Source organism: Ambystoma mexicanum, chromosome 13 (genome assembly GCF_040938575.1).
Source record: "Ambystoma mexicanum isolate Mex_15411 chromosome 13, UKY_AmexF1_1, whole genome shotgun sequence".
NCBI lineage: Eukaryota > Metazoa > Chordata > Amphibia > Caudata > Ambystomatidae > Ambystoma > Ambystoma mexicanum.
The window spans coordinates 628603535-628623473 of record NC_090938.1 but is presented as its reverse complement, the minus strand read 5'-3'; the positions used below and the strand labels follow the sequence as shown (position 1 = coordinate 628623473).

The 19939-nt window shown below is 45.7% G+C and overlaps 1 protein-coding gene across 2 annotated transcripts in view; it reads right to left on the bottom strand.

Annotated features, from left to right (window-relative positions):
- Nucleotides 1-17739, bottom strand: part of KRT222 (keratin 222) — a 332692-nt gene extending 314953 nt beyond the window's left edge. Inside the window, exon 1 of one of the 2 annotated variants that reach the window (XM_069634548.1) lies at nucleotides 17425-17739. The gene's annotated coding sequence lies outside the window, so the exon portion shown is untranslated. The remainder of the gene's footprint in view (nucleotides 1-17424) is intronic. The other variant, XM_069634549.1, reaches the window with a different exon arrangement.
- Between the last annotated feature and the right edge of the window lie 2200 nt (nucleotides 17740-19939).

Sequence of the window (19939 nt, the reverse complement as noted above, 5' to 3'; positions counted from 1 at the left end):
CACATTAGCTACTTTCTCCTCTTCCTCGTCCCAGTACTGGAGATTTTATGGGAGTTAGAGTCGATAAGCATTTTAGGCTTTTTAACACTGCACTGTTGTGAATATGTGTTTGAATTAAAACTGTCACAAATAGGTGATGCTAAATAAGCATTATGCGTAATAGTATTTTGTTTGGAACCCTTACTTAGGAAAGAACCATTCGAAACAAAAGATGTTAAATATGAATCAGGTGTACCCTAGGTGTGAAGGTTATTCTTCCTAGAATGTTTTGCAGAAAGGGTTCTTTGGGTCCTACAATGGGAGGGACTTGTAAAGTGACAATACGCTATTAGAAATGTTGGAAATATAGGGTCATCCTATAGTCTTTCGGAGCATCTCGTCTCCGAGGTCTCTATTGCTGCCTTGTATTTGTTTGAAGTGACTTTGCCATTGCTGGAGAAAAAGCACTATCACTTTTGCCAGCCACAGAACTAACTGTGCTTTTGACTACAACTCCCAGACTCCCTTGGGTTTTACTTACAGAAACGTCTGGCAGTTCTGCGCTGGTGCTTCTGGGGTTAGCCGGTTTCTGCCAGTCCAAGCCAGACCAAGACTTTAGGACGTTAGCTACTCTGCCCATTTTCATGACTCTAACCCTCTTATGGTAAGATCCAGATCCCGTCATATTCAAAAATCCCTTCTTCACAACATATTGTATTCATTTATTCTGCTGATTTGTCTGGCTTTTATTCCCCCCCACTCCCCCCCAGACCCCATCATGGGATACTTAGAAACCCTTAATCTTGTGCTTGTGGCTCAGAAAGCAAGGAGGTTATCCATTGTTGAAAAATATCTTTGCATGAAACTTGACCCCTTGCCCTGAGCAACTAGTGGCTATCCCTTCAATTAAATCTGATACTTTGCCCTGTCTACAGCCCCAGTTACCCATCCTTATTCCCCGTGAGATTTCTTTACAAAACCCCACTTTTGCTTCATGTGCCTTGGTCACTTCGACCGATGCACTTAGTAGGACAGCACGGCCGGATCTGCTCAACATTATTACACCAGTCAATCAAACATTGTTGGGAATATGTGAACCCTCAACCTATCACACCTTCTACATCTGTGGTAGTTCTCACGGAAGGACCCACATTTTCCTCTGACGCTTCAGTTTTGAAATCTAAAACTAGCATCCGCTACAACCTACACCTCTGAGATGGGCATTGTTAAATACACATTCTTTTACCAAACACACCTCAAATATCCACGATTATATTTTGAAACATGAACTGGACCTACTTTTTGTCACTGAGACTTAGCTCCCAGACGCAAGTGTCCGTAGGATTGCGTTAGCTACTCCTGATGGATACTCCACTATTTGTAAAAAAGATTTGTAAAAAACGTGAAATTGGCCACAGAGGCAGTGTAGCTATTGTAGCTAAAAGCCACCTGAACCTTTTTCAAATACCATGTGACTGTTCTAAATGTGAATTTCTTCACGTGGAAATGACTCACACAGCCCAAAGCTGCGTCTATTTTATTGTGGTCTATCACCCACCGATTGATACTCAGAATTTCAACGAGGAACTGACTGCCATTCTAAATTGATCTTACAGCCCACAGTGTGGTACCCTGTTGGTTGGGAACTTGAACCGGTGGCTCATTAATAATACTGACAGCGATGCCATAGCCTTAGAAACAAGATTAAACAACATTGACTGTAAGGTCTGTAGTAATGCTCCTACCCATGACAAAGGTAATGTTCTTGACTGGGTCGTGGTGAGAAATGTACGGGTGCAGGTTGATAGTACAACAACCTGCATTTAGTCATCCCACTACTTAACTGTCATTCAAATCTACCCTTATAATAAAATTCTAAAAAGAGCAAACCCAGTTCAACTGGTCAAAAATTGCAACTTTCAAAAGCTCATTGGTAATGATCTGCAGGACTGTTTGAATCAAATAATGACCGCTACTGCTGATTGTGATTCTCCCGCTATCCTCACTGATGCATTCAATCGAACCTTATGTGCCACGATCGTCAGAGTAGCTCCCATTCGCATTAAATTAGTTCGAGAAAATGCCATGCATCATTAATGGTTATCTCACAATCTCGTCCTTATGAAGAAAGACAAGAAGGCCAAAGCACGGTGACTAAATAACCATATGGAATCTAATAATTCCACTTGGAAAGCTCTGGAAAAATTGTACAAACTAGCAATTTGTGATGCTAAAAAGAATTTTTTTAATAGACAGATTGAGGAGGCAAATAACAATGTCAAAATGTTGTTCCAAATTGTTAAAACCTTGGAAAATCCAGGTTCTCAGTCTACATCTTTTGTCCCTACAAACCAAGATTGTGGTAAAAATCCAACAAGCATTTGAGGCTAAAGTGGACAAAGCCGGCCTAAAAATCAAACTTGCGCTGTCTAGAGAAGGGAACAACCCAACACCTCTACTTAAAATTTCACCTAAGGAGACATGCACAGGTTTTAACTTTTCCCCATTGACAATCTCAAATATGTTGAACATCTTATCTTTATTGCGCCCCTCACACTGCCTAGAAAATATAATTCCCACAATCTTATTTTGGAAAACAAAGACATCTTTTCCCCTTTTCTTGTTAAATTTGTAAACTCCTCATTTTAAAATAATCAGGTCCCCGACTCCATTAAGAAGGCTACCATCACACATTTAGCTAAAAAAAACACATATGACCTATCACAAACTGTCATTTTCTGGTTACAGTCCTGGACAACTGCACCACTATTCAACTTTAATTGTTTATAGAATCATCCAACATCTTGCATCGAAGGCAATCTGGCTTTCGACTATACCACAGTATGGAGACAGCTCTTTTGGATCTCCGAACTCATATTTTGAGTACCACTGATAATGGAAACTCTGGTATGCCTATTTTGTTGGACCTCTCAGCAGCCTTTGGCCTCCTGGACCACAACTGTCTGCTTGCCACCTTGAGAGACGTTGGTCTATGTGGTCGAAGTGCTGTCAAATGGGTTGAGTCCTTACTTTCTCACCGCACTTCTAGAGTTTGCTGTGGCGATGCCACCTCTCCCCCAGTGGAGATTAACTGTGGTGTGCCTTAGGGAGCCTGCCTTTCGTCCTGCATTTCAATTTTTACATTAAGCCACTATGTGATCTCTTGGACGATTTGAAATTATTCTTCACCAACTATGCAGATGATACTCAACTAGTGCTGGAATTGTCAGGGGACTACATCTTGGACTCAATCAGCGTGCATCCATCTACTCCCACATTGAAAAATGGATGTACTCTAATTGGATGTTTCTTAATGGGAACAAGACAGAATTACCCATATAAGGAAGAGGGTTCTGAGTTTGAGTTTCCCAATTCAAAACAGGGTCTTTTGATGGTAATCCCTCCTTTTCCTATGAATGAATTGGAGAATATGGATGGAATGTTTCACTGGAGACTTTCAAAATTGGGAAAGTCTATACCAATAATGGCTTCTTCAGGTAACCCTGGAATAATAGCAGCATTTATTTTAGTGGTGTGAGAAACCTGAGGGTATCCTCACACCTACTCCCCTTGGGCCTTCAACTCGGATGGCCAGGGAAAGGCCAAAGCTTTAGGATCTTGACCCTGTGGGTGCAGATGCAAAGGAGGATCATCTCGGTGGGGGTATCAGGGCGGATCAGGGCAAGGATATCGGGAAGGCAAGATATGGTATCCCCCCTTTTCTAATGAGCGCCATCAGTACCCTCCCACTGCCTTTATAGGCTGTTGTAAACCATCTTCCTTTATTTTCCCACAATCAAATCATTATTGTACTGGGACAAGGAAGATGCGCCTAAAGTAGTGAACACTAATGTGCCATTTCACCCCTCTAGTACTGAGATGAGGAGGAGGAGGCCTGGGAGTTGTTGTGTGGGTCAGGCATGTCCCAATAACTATGGTCACGCTGTTGAAATTGAGTGTTCACACCTGCAACCTGCTAACTGGTTGCAGGTGTATAAAGGGAGACAGACACAGCAGAGCAGGGAAGCAGTTGGGACGGAAAAAGTGTGGCCCTCCGAGGTGGAGCAGGCAACATATGAGCCGCTGAAAAGGATGCAGAGAGAAGGGAAGCCCCGAAGATGGCGAGGCCATTGCAGGCATGATAGGGTCTGAAACTGAGCAAAGCCCATTGCCATGTGTTGCCCTTTGGGAGTGGAGAACACTGTGTCTCTACCGACCACTGCCGGAAAGATTGAAGAGAGCGAGCACTGCTTGCCAGGGCTCCTTTGGAGTAAGGGAGGAGTGAGTGAGAACCCAAGAGTGAAGTCAGTGCACTCGGAGGAGCGGCCACACACCGGTGAGTGACAGGGAAGGTTCACTCATACCGGAGCGCTACTTGGGTTTGGTGTGGGTGACGGTGAATGCCGAACTAACAGAAATACATAATAAAAGGTCTGGAGACCAGAAAATGAACTATCAAATACCGACCAGATTGCCAAGCACAAAAAGCATTTTGAATAATGATGAATGGGTTGAAAGACCAAAGATGAACTATTGAATACCGAACAAACTGACAGGAATATAATAAGTTTGAATGCTGAATTGAAGAAAAGATATGAGAATATCGCATGAATGAAACAGAATGCATTTTGTGAATGAGATGAAGTTAGAGAGACTGCATTTGCAAACAGAGTGAAAAGCAAGCAAAGCAAAACACTATCGGATAGTGTGAAAGCAGGGTGGTAACCAGGAGAAATACCACAAAGGAAAATGTGTGAGAGTCACATGTTAGTAAAGGCAAGAAGCCATTATACTGCACCTGAAGAATAAATAGACCTAGCACAGATGCAGAAAGGAAACCTGTGTTGTCAAGGAAGTCCTATGAGAGAGTATGAACTTTTTTAAAGCATCAAGGGTTATTGGTTGCGTGACCTGTGATGGGTGGACCGTGTGGCCCGACAACTACGCCTAGACCGATGAACACTTCCTTGGGGAAAAACAAGAGAAGTCAAGAGGCAGAGACTGGTTGGCCTAAAAGTTGTTCAAGTGATAGAAAAGAGAACGAAAACTAAACAAGTGGATTTGACTGTGAATTTAAAACCTTGTTGAACTGTGTCGAACTTGGGGAAGGGAACCCCAAGACCATCTTGTGGAACTGTGTTGAACTTGGGGAAGGGAACCCTGAGACCCTCTTGTGGAACTGTATTGAACTTGGGGAAGGGAACCCCAAGACCATCTTTGTTATACTGTCTTGGTCTTAGGGAAGGGAACGCTGACACTATTTTGTTGGAACTGTGTGACCTTGGGAAAGAGAGCCAAGAGTAAACCTGGAGCTGGAAGAGGCTCAGAACTTTAGTTTGAACACTGTTGATTGGTTGTAGACAACACAACATATTGTTTAGCTTTAATTGTGAGGGCAAGTATAGGATTTGGACACAGACAGACTTTTATGTTGAACTTACTGACTCGGATCCTTCATTAATTTAGGTAGGGAAATCCCACCTTAGTATGGTACAAGTTAGTCCTTACACCATCCTGACATTTAAGTTAATAAAGACACTTTTGCTTGAACTTTGAATCTGTTGTCTGTGCCTTGCTTCATGATGCCTTCACAATGGCCTCTCCTTGAACCCTAATAGTGACTGGGGTTCTATGGTAGATGTATTCATCCCCATGTACACAGGTAACCTTAATTGGGGTTCCTTTCTTCCAATCTCTGGGGGATAGTAAATTAGATCTTATAGCTGTTTGCTTACTTCCGGAATCAGTAAAAACTCTCACTGGGACCCTGTTAACTATTGCAGAATCATGAGTCGTAAAGGTATTGCTAGAAAGAAAGAAATAACTTGTGACTTCAATGGGCAGCAAGGGGACCGGGGGGTGGGATTCAGTTCAAAGAGGGGGTCTGAAGCCTGACTAGGTGGGGTCGAGAAGGTGGTTGGATTCAGTGGAAGAACAGAGCTGGGAGTAGGCTGTTCTGTCGGGGAGTTTGGCTAGGAAACAGGTGTTTGAAATGGGTCTGTAGTTGTCTGGAAGGAGGGGGTTTGACATGTGATGTTTTGAATGCTGCTGGGAATATGCCTGAGGTGAGGGATGAGTTAAGGATGGCTCTTGCAATGCCGCCTGCACAGGTTGAGGTAAAGATTTATTTGATGAGGGTAGGAGGGCATAGATTACTCAGCGATCCTAACGGACGGCTGCTGGCAAGTAGCTTGAGGAATTTGAGTCTAGAGATGGGAGGAAGGAGGAGATGATAGGGACGGAGCAGGGCTGCTTTGAGGGTGTGTGCGGTTGTGTAGGTGAAAGGGTTTGGAGTTCTGCTAGTTTCGTGTCGATGGTGCGGGTTCTTTCTAGCGCTGTGTAGTAGAAATGGTGCAAGGGGGCATTACAGAAAGAGTGGAAGATGTTTGAGGGGGGGAAGTTTGTCTCTGGCACTTTTTTTATGTGTTTAACAAGCCACTCTGTGATTTGCTGACAGAAATGGGAGATCAATTTACAAACTATGCCAATGACACACATTTGTTGTTTTCTACTGGACAGCAACTATGAAACAGATGCCAATAAATTAAATGTAATTTACAAAAACATGAAGTACTGGATGTCCACACACTGGATGTGTTTTAACAGATCCAAAACAGAACTTATGCTCTTTGGGTCAACGCAATCTAGGACTAAACTCGACTCGGTATTAAAGTTTTATTATCGACCACTGCAACATCTCAGTCCAAAATATAGTGAAGACACACTTCATTTATCTGAAGTATTCTCTTGGTGCAAACGTGCATGCTAATAACATCATAAGAAAATAGCAATATCACTTGAGATTACTTATACAGATCAAACCTTTCGTCTCAGATAAAAATAGTGAAACCTTAGCTCAAGCAACCATTTTACACCGGATTGATTATTGCAATGCACTTCTAGGGGACGCTAGCAAAGGTAACCTTCAGAAATTACAAGTGGTGATGAAAAATGATGAGGTCCGTATGGTGAAAGGCGTTCCTCATAGGTTCCCCATTGCAGAATAAAGGAGAGAATTACACTGGTTGCCTGTAGAGGCTAAGGTGCAGTTCCAGTTGATCACGCTAATGTGCAAATGCATATATGGTAAGATTACTGTACATTTTAGGGACATATTGATCAGATACAATCCAGAGAGAATTCTGCAGTCCAGTAATACAAACTGTTTTTTCTGTCCCAGAATAAGAGATGTCAATGAAAATGGTAGATCTTTCCCAGTTTCTGCCTGAAATTCACTACCTTTGAACCTACGCCAGGAACGAAACTTGTCACACTTTTGGAAGCATTTGACAACCTTTTATTTAAACAACGTCCGTCTCTGAGGTCTCACATATTTTTGTCCTGTGTTTGGTGTTTTTGTGCTCCCTGATGCCTGCCGGCTATGGCGTGTAATAAATAAATATATACATAAATACATAAAAATAGGGAGTCAGACAGATCTGGTGTTACTAAGACTTTGTTCCATAGCGGGACGTGGGTAGCCGGTCCGGTGTTAGCCATGCGTGGAGGGGGGATGGGTGACAATAGTGAGAATGGAATGGCTGCGTGGCCCATCCCTAATGAGCGGTCTTGGGGGGAGTGTGGAGATAAGATTAGTGGAACTGAAAAGTGCATCAAGAGTATGTCCTGCCATGTGGGTGGCACCTGTTACCTGCTGCATCATGGTGAGGGCTTGCAGGTTGTCCAGGATTGGTCTTATCATGGGGTTGTCTGGGGCATCAAACCATTTGGTGAGGTCTCCAAAAAGGGTGAGGGGGGGTGGGAGACCAGGAAGGCTGCTAGGGAGTCACTTAGGGCATTAGCTAATTGCCTGTTGTAGCTGGGAGTGGGGGGTCTGCAGATGATTAAGATGCTGTGGGTGGGTGACATAGAGGTTGCATGCGTGTACCTCGGAGTGTGAGATTGATAGGTGAGGTTTATGGAGGATGGCAATCATGCCTGCTCTGCTAGTTCTTTTGTGAGTGATGAGTGTGTAGTCAGGGGGGAATGCGATGGGTTGGAAGTTGCCAGACGACCAGGTGTCTGTGATGAACAGGATGTTTGGGCTTTCAGAGGAGATGAAGTTGTATATGTTGTATCTGTTTTGGTGACAGATCTGGCATTGTTGTGAATGCATAGGAGTAAGAAGGAAGGGTGAGGATTATTTTTGGCTTATGGAGAAGCATGAGGGGAGGGACAGGAGGGTTGGATGGGAATGCTAGAGGAGCAAATGAGGCCTAATGAGGGTGTGGCATGAATAGGCGGGATGTTGGGGGAAATGGAGAGGGAAGGGCTATGATATTGGTATCACTTGTGTAACAGGGGCCCCCACAGCCTCCGCGGTACGAGGGGCCCTGCGACCACATGTCCTGGGATGGGGCCCCACGAAGTAAAAAAAAAAAATGGAAAAAAAATATTTAATTTTTTTTTTTAATATTTATTTTTGAATTCACTCTGCATTTCTAAATAAATTATTTCTGTAACAGAAATCATTTCTTTATGAAGGCAGAGTGAATACAAAAAGAAACTTTGTTTCGGAAGTCCGGGGGGCTACCGCACCCCATGACATGAAGACCCTAAAATGGAGGCCTACATGTTTTGGGGTGGATGGAGCCCTATGACTTCAAAAATAAATAGTTTATTTTTGAAGTCACTCTGCCTTCATAAAGAAATTATTTCCATTATGGTTCCGTCCTTAACAATTTATTTTAAAAGTATTATGGCTCCCCTCAACCCCATGATGTGTGCGTGTGATTGTATGGTGAAAGATTGCACACAAATGTATGGGTGGCTGGGTGTGCGTGTTTGCGTGTATGATGAAAGGGTGCACACAAATGTGTGAGTGGCTGGGTGTGCGTGTACGGTGAAAGGATGCACACTTAAATTTATGGGTGGCTGCCTGGGTGTGCCTGTATGGTGAAAGGGTGCATACTTAAATGTATGGGCAAGTGCCTGGGTGTGTGTGCCTGTATGAGGAAAGGGTGCACACTTAAATGTACTGGTGGATGCCTGGGTGTGCCTGTTTTGTTAAAGGGTGCACACTTAAATGAATGGGTGGCTGCCTAGGTATGCCTGTATGGTGAAAGAGGGCACACTTAAATGTGTGGATGACTGGGTGTGCGTGTGTATATATGGTGGATGGTGGTTGTGCTTGTTTTCATGGGCGCTACAAAACCTACATTTCAGGGGGGCTAACCATTCAAATGTTGGGCGAGGCACTAAGTTCATGTCTGGTGGGAGAGGACCAAACTTATTTCTGTGGGGGCATCGAACTTCTTTATGCATTTTAACGAGACTGTTCTAGTGCAGCTTCAATGTTACAAGCAGTTAACTCTCTCCTTTAAGTCGGAAAGCACCCACTTATGGACTGCTGTAAGAATGACTGGTCTCCTGTTCCCTCTCAACCCTTCCAATCACTCCCCTGGCATGCAAGTACTAAACACACATCACAATTTCAATTGCCTAAAACATTTGGCATTTGAATGCAGGTACTAACAGTGAAATGCTGTACATTAGTAATTTTTGGGCCGCGACCTTGTGAACAGTGAAACCCAGGTACCGTTTAACATCTGTGTCCTTTTCTGTCCGGCACTGCTCTGTAGGACAGCCAGGTCAAGTCAACATAGCCCACAATTTCAGGGGGGAGTGCTGAAGCCCAGTCAGCTCAATGGTGTTGCACCACTACTTGTGTTTAATGTCTTGATTACTTATTGGTAATCTTCATTACTCCTGGCTATATTCCTCTTCATCCCAGTACTTGTGTATGAGGCAGCACTTGTGTATGAGGCACTATGCCGCATATACAAGTACGGGGATGAGGTAGAGGTACATAAAGGTAATGTCTGATTTAGCTACCAGTAATCTTCATTGCTCCTAGTCCCACTCTTCCTCATCCCAGTACTTTCCTATGAGGCATGGAGACTCATACGTAAGCACTGGGACAAGGAAGAGGGACGTGAGGGTAATTATGGGCCAAAGATCTGATTTTGGAGGTTGGGTAAGGGATGGGAGGGAGAGGGGATGTGTGCGGGGTGGGATTGTGCAATAAATCTTAATGGCTATCCATGTCCATGCTGAGCAGGAATGATATGTGCTATTAGTGGCTACAGGGGCATTTTGGTGCAGCCAGTCTAATCATTCCTGGGTTTGGTATGACTTTTTTTTAACTGGGCATTTCTGATAAAGCAGTCCGGCTAAGTGCAATTACCTGCTAGACTGGCATTTGGGTTCTGCCAGTCTAGCCGTTTCTTACTGCAGCATTGTATATTTTTCTGGGCATCTGTGATAAAATTATATGATATGATAAGTCATATATAACACACCTGTACACAAGTGTTTTTAGGTGCAACAAGACAATGGAAGGAAAACAGAGGGGGACAAGACAAATGATCTTACTAGGCCTTGTGTCATTCAGATCGTGCAAGTGCGAGAAAGAGAAGTGCAAGGGGAAAGGGAGGGGGAAGTGCAAGGGAGAGGGTAGGGGAAAACAGAACAGCAATGCTCTGAGTAAGTGCAGCCAGGGCAAGCTCGGCTCTCGGTACTGCAAGAAGAACAAGGGACTGTAGGGTTACAGTTACAGCCCTTAACTGCATGGTAGGCCTGGAGGCAATGCAAGGGTGACTGATCAAGAAAGAGTCTGGACTCAGTGAGACTGAGGGTAGCCAAGCAACCAGTTGGTACAGCAGACAGGTAGGTCAGCAGGGGAGGGAGAGAGAGAAAGCAGAGGAGAAGAGGAATGTTTTGCGGGGAAAACAGAACAGCAATGCCCTGAGTAAGTGCAGCCAGGGCAGCTCGGCTCTCGGTACTGCAAGAAGAACAAGGGACTGTAGGGTTACAGTTACAGAGGAGAAGAGGAATGTTTTGAGCTGCTTTGGAACTTCAGGTGGCCCAGCTCAAGTTTGGGAGGGGCAGGGAGGCATTCTGTAGAGGAGAGAGATCTACCCCCCACTCTCTGCCTGGAGAAGCATCTAACCCTTAGGGCTCGAGAAGGAAGGTAGTTTGGAAGAGAGCATTGGATGTAGTGCGGATCCAACCCCAGAAATCCTTGTGGACAAAGCAAAGGGTCTTGAACTTGATCCTTGCAGCCACCGAGAGCCAGTGGCGAGATTTCATGGCTTGAGAGATATGGTCCCTGGGCTTGAGGCCAAGGATAAGTCTCGCAGTCCTGTTCTGGATTAGTTGCAGAGGGCGTAGAGTAGAGGAAGGCAGATTGAGAAAGTGGTGGTTGCAGTAGTCCAGCTTAGAGAGAACCACGGCTCAGGAGACAGTGAGCTTCTGGGGGAAAGTGAGAAAGGGAAGAGTCCCTTTGACGAGGTGCAGCTGCTAGTGGGACTTCTTGGTGACGTCCAAGATGTGAGGAGAGAAAGAGAGAGTGGAGTTGAAGATGACACCAGGAATGAGCGAGAGAGGAGAGGAAGCTGAGGGGAGTCTGAAGGAAAGCTGAGTGTCATCTGCATAACACTGAAAGTTAGAGGAGAAGATAGAGATCAGGTGGGTCAAAGGGGCCAAGTAGAGGTTGAAAAACCAGGGTGAGAGGATAGAGCCCTGGGGAACGACACAGGTAGAGAGAGGTGGCGGAGAGAAAGGCACCAAGTAGGACCTGGGTTGGGCGGCCCAAGAGGAAGGAGGTCAGCCACTCCGGAGCCTGATCTATGATGCCCAGGTTCTCACATAGTCAATTGATCAGGATTGCATGGTTGACTGTGTCGAAAGCAGAGGAAAGTTCAAGGAGGATGAGGACAGAAGGAATGCTGGAATCAAGGTTAGAGATCAGATCTTCACAGGTTTTCAGGAGAGCAGTTTCCATGCCTCTGGCAGCTTTTAAGCCAGACTGATGGTCATTGAGACAACCAACAGATTCAGTATGGAGATTAAGTTGGGAGATGTCCAGCTTTTCCAAGAGTTTGGGAGAGGGGAAAGTTCAAGTGGCAAAGTAATGATTACAGAAATTGGCCAAGGCTGGAGCAAGGGTGTCAATATGGTCCTTGATGATTCTGGAGGAGCGGGCAAGCACCTGTTTTGACGACACTTCCATAGATGGTAATTGTCTAGAAAACTCATCAGGTGTTGGAGAGATTCAGTAGATGACCTTAACCATTGTCACAAGGTGTGTTTCTTATATCTCAGAGAGCATTGCAAGGTTCAAAGGTTGAAAAGGTTGGAAGTGAAACTGACGTTCTAAAATATTTTCAGGGTAAGCTAGGAAGATTAGGATAGAGAAGTGGTAGAAAGGGAGGTGGAGAGGAGGGCTATCGTTGAGGAAACAAGTATACTGTGGGGATCTTTCTGAAAATGATAGCTGGCTTGCAGTGTGGATGTGAAGTGGAGGTCCAGGCTCTTGGTGCCCACTGGGTAAATGCTTGTTTTTGTGTGCATGTTAGTTTGCAGAGTGGAATATGTAGGAGATGCTGGCTTGCTTGTGTGGTGTTTGTGTGGGAGACCAGTTTGAGTTTGTCGTGAATGTAAGGTGATGTTTTGTGGTGGATGGCTTAGAAAACAATGCAGAGTCCTTCCATGGCAATTCACTGGGTTACAGGGAGCCAATGGAGCTGGGTGAGAGCTGAGATGAATTGTGAATGTTTCGATAAGAGGTTAATGAGTCTCACTGCTGTGTTTTGTATGTTTTGCAGGCAGGCACAGGTACTGTTGAGAAGGACAGTGAGGAGAGCATTGAAAGAGTCCATCTTGGAGAGAACCAGTGCTTGAAATGCAGTACAGAATTGTCAGGAGGAAAGATTCATCTGATTGTTCATAAGAGGTGTAGTTGGTGTTTTGGTGACAGCTAAGAGGAAAGGGCAAAGTCAATGGTGAAGCCCAAGGATTTGACAGGTGTGGAGCTTTTGAGGCTGTGGAGTTGTGAAGGGGGTGTAATTTGGAAGTATAGTTGTGTGTCGTCTGCATATTACTGAAAATAGACATTGGGACTCATTACGATTAGGGTTGAATGGGAATGGGAGAGGGAGCAAACAACGGGCTGATTACGAGCGGCCCGTTGTTTGCTCCCTCTGTCCCTCGCGGGCCCCGTCTGCACGTCTGGTGAAACCAGGCATGCAGACCGGGTCCCGCGAGGGGACCTCGTAATCAGGTGGTACGGGGTTGATGGCGCTGGCACCTTTACTGGCGCCGTTAACCCCTTACCGCCTGACTTGTAATTAGGCCCCTTGTGTTTGCCAAGGGTCTGTCCAAGGAATTTAACGTACAGGTTGAAGAGGAGTGGAGATAGGGAGTGGGTTTGCCTACTCAGGTTACCACATTTGACTGGGGTGGGGTTGGATTAAAAAGTGGGTATGAAGACAAAGTGTGTCCTTTCAGTGAGGAAGGAAGTGAACCAGTCGAGGACAGTGCATGGGAGCTTCCTCCTGTGGGCTAGGATGTTGGATAGAATTGTGTGATCGATGGTGTCGAAGGCTGCAGAGAGGTTGAGGATGCATAGTGTTGTGTGTCCTTTGCCAGTGATGTTGCAGAGGTCATCGAGGATGTGATGTGTAGCAGTTTCATGTGTTGTCCAGGTAGAAAATCCAGATTGGAAAGGGTGGAGTATGTTGCTTGTGGTGATGTGTTGTTGCAGTTGTGTAGTGACAAAGCATTCCATGATTCTGAAGCATTATGGCAGGATAGTGAGGGGATGGTGAATTTTGGCGAACGTGGCATGGAGAGATGGTTTTTGAAGGAGATGTGAGATTTATCCAGTTTTAAGTGCAGAGGGGCTAATGCCATTTGAGAGACAGGAGTTGATGATGTTGAGCTAATTGGGAGCGAGTGTGGTGAGGCAATTGGATGCAGGTTGACGTGCACATGCATCATCCAGGAAGTGTGCAGGTTTTGTTTAGGCTGTAAAGGTGATGAGGGTGTCTGTGTCCATAGGTGAAAGGTGTCCCATGTGCTCGTATATTTAGCAGCGGGGATGGGAGTAGGAATGCAGAGGGAAGAACTTGTCTGATGTGTATTTTGGAGTTGAAGATGTCCATGAGGGAGTTACACACGGCAGTGGATGGAGGTGTGGAAGGTGGTGGTTTGGTGAGGGATTTGATCATGTTTAGTACTTTCTGTGTATGATTGTGGTAGAAGGGAATTTTTGGAGGTAGTTAGTGGCTTTGGCATTGCGTATGGCAGTTTTGTATTTATTGCAGCAGTGTTTGAGCGGTGTTCTGGTGGTGTGAAAGGAGTCTTTTGTTAAGCTCTTTCTAGGCATCTGGTTTCCTATTTTCTCTTCCAACTTTCCTTATCAATTTTAATGACCAACATTTCCCTCTGCCAACATCCCACCTTGCCATGCTCTTTCCAAAGTTCCAAGTACTTTTTTACTAATAGTGTACTTTTTTGTTGCTTTTGTGATTCTGCAATACTATAAAGGCATTTCAGCACTCTGGGAGGGCTTATTTGTTTATTTATGTATTCATTTGTTTATTGCATATGTATATGGCGCCTATACATAACGTCTTTCGTGTTGCCACAAGACAGAAAAAGAGGGGGGGGACAAGGGAATAAAAACAGTAATGGTCCTACAGGGTCTTGTGCCCTTTGGATCGTGCAAATGCAGCAGCAAGAAGTGCAGGGCCGAGGGCGGAAGCTGAGTGGGCGTGAGAGCGAGGCAGGGGCAGGAGGGCACATGGATAGAAAAGTGCTATGGAGAACCTAGCGGGCAAGTGCTATGGGGAGCCCGGAGGGCAAGTGCTGGGAGAAGAACGGGGAACACCCACTACTGTGGGGAAGGGGAGGGCAGGACTCAAGGAGGTGCCAACTATTGAGGCTGGTCAGGGAGGAGGCCCGAAGAGGCAGTGCTAGGTTGGGCTGGCGCTGAAGCAGACTGGGCGAGGGGAAGCTGGTGACCTGGAAGAATCATTAGGGAGCAGGCAGCCAGTGAGCGCAGACAGAATGGAGGATTTAGAACGGGAAGGCGAGAGGGAAGGAAGAAGAGAAGAGCAGGGTCATCCACATTGCTGGTACACTCTACTTAAATAACCAAATCAGACATCCATCCATCCACAAGTACCGTCCACCACTACTCTGTACAACGTGGCACCCTGGGTAATTTTACACCTACGTGCAACAACTGTTTAACAAAAAAAAACATGTATGAAGACAATCATTGGTAAAAATTACAAAAAAGAATTACCAACTCGATTTTCGGCCTCAGGTGAAATAATGTAACAAGGCACCCAGCCTTCTTCAGGGCAGGATCAATATGGTAATATGAACATGTTTGGTCCTCCGACATTGTCCACATTTGGAGAGACACATGTACTTGCCTCACGGGACCAAGGTGTGTTCTATTCAGCATGTCCTCCATTGTCACATGGACATCTGAGCATATCATTTTAAATGTCCACTAGACCCAAATCTGTTGGAAAGCACACCCAAATAAGAAAAACCTACAGCGGGCCTCATTACGAGGCTGGTGGTAGCCGTGCCCTTATTAAGGGCAATGCTGCCGCCGGTATTGACATTTTACCAGGCCCATGGAATGGGCAATTACCGCGTCATGCCGACCTTGGAGGACCCAGTAATTGCCCATTCCGTGGACCCGGTAAAAGTTAATCCCCATCTAACAACGGGCCTGTTACTAACGGACCGTTGTTAGCTCCCTGGTCCCCTTGCAGGGCCCGGAAAGGACGTCTTGTCTGACCACACGTCCAGAGCGGGTCCCGCGAGGGAACCTTGTAATAGGGTGGAGTGGGTTTAACGGCACCATTACCGGTGCCGTTAAACCTATTGCGCCAGCCTCATAATGAGGCCCATCGCTAAATCCACAGCGTGAGCCTGGTCGAGGGGCTGTTCCAAAAATGCCGCTCTGTACGGCCTAATTCGCCACATTCTTATGTCCCGCTGTAGACTACACTGCGAGCAATTGTGTGGCAGAGCACATCATACTTTACGATTCTGCATCCCAACTTCGAAAGAACAAAAAAGAATAAGACAACTGACAGTCATGTAAATAAATGCTTGCCAGTTTTCAATGTACAGTAGTCTTAACGGGAATAAAAAGCACACACAGACTAAACCAGAGACCTTCTCTTTGAAAACCTGCCAAGGACAACTGCAAATGTTTGCTGTTTTTAAATGCAGAGCACATATCACCTGCTGCCTTGTGCTCTTTGCAAAGGCACAAAACACACACAAGGGGAGGTATGCCCATAAACCCCCATTGTTTTACTTGATGTTTTTAGATTGTGAATCAATTTGGAGATTCCTTTGTCCGCATTGATCAGGAGGTGATTGCATCTGTTGCAAATTAGACTTTTAGAATTGGGCAGGCATCCTATGCACTTTCTGCACATTGCACTTTATGCATGCATTGTGCACGCTTGACTATGTGTATTATGTTTACAACCGTTCACTGTCTATGCAAACGCCAGCAGGTGCGGCTGTACGTTCACAATCTATTGAAATAAGCGACTATGATTGTTGTTTGAGTAACACCTCCATTCCTACTTTGCAAAGGCACGTCACTCTCTGTGGCTGAGATGTACTTTTAGCTCAAGTGGCCGATCTGCCTCTTCGGCGGGGTGGTGGGGGGAGCGCAGGGGGGGGCAGAAGACTCGGTGATAGAGCGTGGGGACATGCAGCAGGCCTTATTTAGTCCCCGCAGGCTACTAAATACTGCCCGCCAGGCTGGGGGCTAAATAATGCCCGGTGCCCACAGGGGCTGCAATAGGTATAGGGGGGCTCTTTTTTGTTTGCTGGCTTGCTGGGTACTTGCCATTTGCTTAATAATTACGAGACAATATGTTGTACCATGTCGAGGTGCGCTCATCTGGACAGCTCCGCCCACCTGCAGCGCCTGCAACGCCAGGCACACCACACCTCTGTTTACCTCTTTGCAGTAACCCGGGACTTCTGTCAGTGGCTTTTTACAGGAGCGTCTGCGGCGGTTACTTAGCTGGCGTTATCACGTGCTTTGAGGCAGTGTGCGTGCATGGTGTGCGCTGCTGGGGGTGACCGGAGAACACGTTCAGGCTCTCTGCTAAAGTCCACGCATGGCGTATATTCTTCAGTCTGCCGTTCACGCCTCTAACCAACGGGTTCATTTTGGGAACTCGGGCTGCTCTTCCTATGGGACGCCTCTGTAGTTTCCAGTAGCTCAGACACTGGCAGTGTGCAAGGGTCGCAAGAATGGGGTATTGTGCGATCGCGTTTGGGAAAAAGAGAAGTCTTTCATGGTACGCTGCGTGTCCCATTACACAAGTGCGGGTAATATAATAGGACTCGATTGTCACTGGGCACAAGGAGGGCGCCCGCAAAAATGCCCTCAAAGTAACTGGCAGAATCTAGTTTCTACGGATTTGAAGTGACGGTGTGGGTCTTTGCAACCCCACACTCTCAATGACAGAGTACAAAATTAACAAAACGCTACACATCTTTCATTCTGGACTTGAGGCAATGTCAGATGCAAACACTCTGCCCACACTCCCCCCACCCCCGTTCCCCAAGCCCCCCCACGAAAGTTGTCGATAGTTTCCTACTTACTTACTGTGAGGGTGCCGCTGCGGGGACACCTGCGTATTCCGCCACGGTTGGCTGGACAGGCCGTCTGAAAAATCCAAGCTTTGAGTTCTATGGTTTTGTGTTAAAATGCGATCCTCCCTAAAAATGTCTCGCTGGCTGTTATGGACTCTTTCCTGTTTTTTTTTTCTCTTATTGGTTCTGTCGGAATGTTGTCTTTCAGGTTTCTGCTTGCTGGAACCACTTTCCCCCGCCGGGCTTATATACGCAGAATAATGCACGGGAGAGCGAAGTCTGAGCGGAGCTGGCGCAGGGCAGGCACCACCGGCAGTCAGGCAGCGGGCATGTCGAGGTCGTCACAACGCAACTCGTCTGCAAGTTGTGGGCAGGGTCCTTTCACATGAGGAAAATCCTGGATCCTGCCAAACTGAAATGAGTCTAAATAGGGCATTGTACTGGACTGGTGTAGCAGAGAACGTAGTGGCTATGGGCCTGATTTTTCAAATCGTTTTTCAAAGGGAAATCCCATTGAAAAACGCTTTGTAAATCAGGACCCATAACTTCATTGCCCTTTCCCTCAAATTGACATTTCCCTCAACATGGCCTTTGCTTTTCCTAACCTTTGCTTTGCCATGGCTCCCGGCACCAAATTGGCTTGGAACGGAGTTAGTATAGCAGGGCGGCGTTAGAGACGTGGCAGCAACGCTGCCCCCTCCCGCCTGCCAATTTGTTTCGCCCTGACCAGGAGGCTCTGGGAGGTTCGGGGAGTGAGACCCTAAGATGCTTGCTAAAGAGTGGATAAGAACAAAAAGAGAAATGACTGGAAATGAAAAAAATGGGAAAAAGGGGGGTGCGGATGAAGGAAGACCATGACAAAAGGTGCTGCGGTCATCTGGGTGATTAAAATTAAGGTGCGTATTAAATGTATGATTGTAAACATGCGATAATAATCTGCGGCCTTGTTTTGCCACAATAAGAAGAGCTTGGTTTGGCCCCAGTTATTCATAAAAAGTAAGGCACTGAGGGATTGTGCAGTACTTTGGAGGGGGGTGGGATCAGTACACGCTTGCTCGTGTTAAGGTATGCCCCTCTCCCCGTAAAATCTAAATACAAGGGTGTGTACAGCTGCCGGTGTGGTTAATGCCAGTGTAGACAAACCTTCAGACTCTCGAAGAGCCAATTAGCAGGAGAAGTAAAAGTTACATTGAGAAAAGCGGACCAAAGTTATAGTGACAGCGCAAAAAGCTACACACCGCAATAAACCATGTAGAGTATTTCCAGCAATTAGGTTGCTCTCTCCACCACATACATGTGTGAAAATGATCACCACCTGGTTAAGCCTTGGGATGAAAACAGAATACTCATTAATAGGCCCTGCTCCCCAATTGGCCAACTCAGAGTCTCCAGTCAAGGGCTACCTCCTACTCAATCATAATCACACAAACACCCTTATAAATGCGGGCTAACATCCATCTAATGATAGATGCTTTGGACGCTTCCTTGCCTGGAGAGTTACCACCAAAAGTTACATAAAGAGCTTCGGATGATCTGAACGCCTTTGCTCTGATTAAATACAACATCAACACTCTTCTAACATCCAAACAGTGCAAGGCATCCTTAACTACCAGCACGACCTTTCTGCCTAAATCAAGGAAATGACGATAACACGCTTCAGACCCCTGACGATGTAGCACAATCACAACCCACATCACATCAAGACAGTCCAGGGGAAATTATGACACCCCACTTTGCTGCCCTAAAGATGTTGCACAACATCAACCAAGGGTCCCTCAAGACAACCCAAGGAAATGATGACACCCCACTTCGCTGCCCTAAAGATGTAGCGCAACATCAACCAAGGCTCCTCAGGACAGCCCAAGGCAATGAGGATTCTGCTCCCGCACTTCGCTACACTAAAGAGGTTGCACAACTTCAACCTATAGCCCCTCAAGACAACTTCATAAAGTATTAACCCCAGGACTCTTGGACTCGACCCAATTAGTACTAAGCAGGTAGAATGTGTTGAGGCCAACATGAGGCATTTCAGCAAATACCAGATTCCGAAAATGTATATTAACGGTCGAAACCTATAATTCTCTGCTAATTCATCTCACAGATACTGTAATAATCTTTAAGATCTTCAAGCATGCACAGAAGACAGGGTGTCAGCTGTGGTGCACCCCGAACCAATGGATTATTGTTTTTTCCCCGAGGAAAAATTAAAAAAAAAACATGCAAACCGTGCATTCGAAAAACACTATATACTTATGTATATTAAAGGTTGAGGAATGATGCCCTTTCGTTAACATAATATCAATTTGCATTGACTTTTCCCAAAATTCCATTGCTGATTACTTTTGACTTGGTGAAAACATTTGGCTAAAACTTTCCAAAGAAAACAATTCCTGCCTACCCCCCAAAACTGGATATTTTTGGGAACATTTCTTGAATGGGTCAAAAGTTATTAGGAAAACAAAACAACATTGTTTTTGGACTACTCACATTAATTTTCCCATAGAGGAGAAGGTGGTTACTTTGA